Here is a 3,489-nt window from a genome sequence, read left to right as displayed (position 1 = left end):
CACCCCCCCGCGCGGAGCCTGTCCATCAGCAGGGCAGCCAAAAGGAGACCCGCACCTTTTGCTTTGTTTTTCCTGCCCTGTGCCATTAGACCTCAGCGTTCCCCAGCTGGTGCTGGGGGATCGTGGCTCTCTTGGTGTGAAATGCTTTTACCTCTCTGCCAGCGTTCACTTACCCTACCACAGCAGCAAGCACTGACTTTGCTCCCACCCCCGTTGTCCAGCTGCTCTGAGCTATTTGACCGCAGCGGCACTGGGTGACATGGTGGCCCAACGCCTCCACCTCCAGTGGTGGCACCTGGGCTTTCATTGTTTCCTGCAGAGCACTGCTGGATCCCACACCCCTCCGAGGGAAGGGGTGGTACCCATGCCTGCACGCACCAGCTCCACATGGTGACACATTTTGGGCGTAATCAGGAAGAGCAGTCCTTTAAATTCTCCAGAAACGGGAATTCTCCAGTGACCCTCTGCAGCATGTGCTGGGCAGCTGGAAGCAGGCTGTAACTTGTCTCTCTGGCGCCTATCATTTCTCTGCACCGGGAAATGCCTTTGTTTTCTAGGTAGCTTCTGACACTATCTGTGCTTTTCCTTCGTCGTTACCATATCAGCACCCTGCCTGTCTGTGTGGAAATGATGGGATGCTGAATCGTGAGCAGATGGTGCACAGGGATGGCTTCGTAGAATAAATATTTTGTGCTAAGCCCTTTTTCGCTATCTACTGAATTTAAAAAAGATCTAGTGTAAGTTGGGGATAAAATTTTTCAGGGAAATGGGCGAAGAGCTGCTGTCCTCCCCTTTGGGGCAGCTCTGAAGAAGGACACTGGAAGGCAAACATCCCTGGGATGGGAAGCTGTGCTTGTGGAGGTACCCGAGACCATCACACCTCCCATGCCTGTGCTGCAGCGTGCATGTTCTTGTAACTCAACGCGGCGCTGGGCTGGGGCTAGCCGTACCTGTGCTTCGTGTGGCGATCTCCCAGGCAGTGAAAGGGAAGAGCTCCTTGCAGGAGGCACGTGGGGCGTGCACTGTTGTTCATGGCTTTCTGGGTGTCGATGTTCTGTTCCCCTGCCATGGTTAGTAAGCAAATATGGCCCCTTTAGGAGGGTTTAGGGCTGCGTGAAACATTTCTCAGGCCTCCAGGTTTGCTTTTTTGCTTGAGTCTGGTAAATCCATGTAAGAAATGAGAAGAAAGAGCAGGGATAATAGAAGGCAGCTCCAGGGTCTGTTTGCATTTAAGAGTTACCTGCTCTTAAGCAGGCAAGCACAGGAAACCCTGAGACAGCTCACAGCATGTGCCATCATCATCCTTTTGGTATTCAAAACAAATCAAGACAAAAGGGCATTAAAATACCAATTTGATGAAGAAAAGCTTGCTGATTTTTTTTTCCCCTCTCTTTCTTGGGTTCCCATGAAAAGCTCATGGCTCATCACATCAAGGGCTGTCACAGCTGTAGCTCCCCGTACAGCAACGAGAGGGAACACCTCTCCTTCACAGGAGAATTGGCAACGGTACAGAGCCACTGGAGAAACACTGCTAGACCAGGTCTGTTCCGTGCTCACACGAGCTCGGGGATGGGATGGCTTCGTTAGTGCCCTGCTGGAGGTGCTTCCAGGAGAAGGTGCTGTTTGTAACGATAGACCTCGGCTCGGGCAGAGCCTGCTTGTGGTTCCCGGTGTATTTCCAGATGGCTATGGTCCTGCCTTTTTCTTTCCTGGTGGTGGTGGGGTAACCAGTCCTTTGCGGAGTTGGCCTGTGTCCTTGGCGTCTCTTGTGCGATCCCTTACTGTGCTTTCTACCTATGCCTATAAATGGAAGTGTGCTGGATGCACTAGAAATTTGTTTGAACAATGTTGGTGCTTTTTCAAAGTTGTTCAGAAGAAACACAGGATGAATCTATCACTTGCATATCTTTGTCTGTGAAGCTCCTTCAATGTCACCCAGCATTTTGTCTGTGCTTCACTATAACCACCAAAGGCAGTTCAGCTCTGCTTGAGCTTGTGTTGTAAATCTGGCAGTGCCTCAGTGGCCTGAAATATTTTTTCTTTTCCTCCAGTGGCTTGTTCCACGTCTCACATTCCCAACACAGCCCACGGTGTTTGGCTAGGTACGATATAATGGCTATTCCACACGATACAAAGAAATGGAAAGTGGGTTAGCGGTGGGTTGTTTTTTTTTTTTCCACATGTGTAATCTGTAAATGTACTCTGGGTTTCTCCTTCCATTTGTTCTCGCCTCTCTGGAAAAGCTATTGCTTTGCTCTAAGCAAAGTGTAATTTGAAGCTATTATAGTCCTCGGTGAATATTTACGGTTAGGGCAAGCTTTGTTTGCAAAGGTTTGTTGTCCCAAGCTGTGCATGTAACACAGGCAGGAGGAAGGGCAGGGGCAGTCGGTTTGGCCGCGGTTGCAGGCTGCGGGGCTGGAAGGCAGCGTCCCCGCGCAGGGGCTCGGACCCGTACCACGCCGTCAGCCGACCCCTCCACCTCTGCTGCTGGGCACCTCAAGCAGGCTGAGGGTGCTGAGAGCCCCTCAATATACAACCCCAGCTTGGGGGCAGCAAGTTTGCTGTAACCTGTAAAGGAGGAAACCCCCCCTCTGCCCTGACTTTCTGCTTTGGTGGTGGTGCCGTGATGCCCGGTTCCACCCCGTGCCCGGGCGGGGGCCAGCCGCGGGCTGCTCTGGTGTGGCAGGGCTCTCTGTGCCACCCACTGCCCTGGGGACCCCGGAGGACCAGCTGGGTGTTTGACAGCTGAGATGTTGTCCTGGGGCTCCCGTGCCCACCCAGGCAGCAACACACTGCTCCAGCTTGTAGCTGTCATCACCTGCACGACAACTTCATTTCCATGGCAGAGGGGCGTGCATCCCGCCAGCTCTTCTAGAGACAGCCTTGTCTCTCCTGCCACGCTGCTGAGATGTGGAACAAGTCCTGCTCCAGGAACGCTTGGCAGTTCTCCATCTTTTGCTATGAAGAGAGCCAGTGCTGGGGGAGCTGATCTCCAGGAGCTGCGGAGGAGCCCCTCGTTGTGAGCCCCTCAGCCTGATGCAGAGTGGCTGCAGGTGAATGCTGCCTCCTGTTCCGCACGCGTTACGAACACTTACCCTGCCTTCACTCCTTCAAAGCTGGGCGGTATTTAATTAGAATTTTTTAATGTTCTTCATAGCGGGACCAATTTCCCTCCTATGTAAGCTGAGGGGTTTTTTGGCAGGGTTGTGTGTGGCGATAGGAGAGCCTTGCGCGGCTGGAGTGAGAATCCCGGCTGCACTGCAACCGCAGATCCCGTTACAAAGGCGTGGGTTCAGGCAGAAACAAGTCACCGACACTTAGAGAGCAGCTCTCTGCTGTCAAACCACGGGCACCGACCACATGCGCCTTTTGCACACGCTTATTCGGTGATAACAAACGGCTGCCTAAATGTCAGCCCCCGTGCTTTGCCCTGCGGTCCAGGTCGCTGCTTTGTTATGAGAAACCTCACTGCTTAAAGAGAGACTTATT

The sequence above is a fragment of the Pterocles gutturalis genome, unplaced genomic scaffold (genome assembly GCF_000699245.1).
Source record: "Pterocles gutturalis isolate BGI_N339 unplaced genomic scaffold, ASM69924v1 scaffold39086, whole genome shotgun sequence".
Taxonomy (NCBI): Eukaryota; Metazoa; Chordata; class Aves; order Pterocliformes; family Pteroclidae; genus Pterocles; species Pterocles gutturalis.
This window is presented reverse-complemented; position numbering follows the sequence as displayed.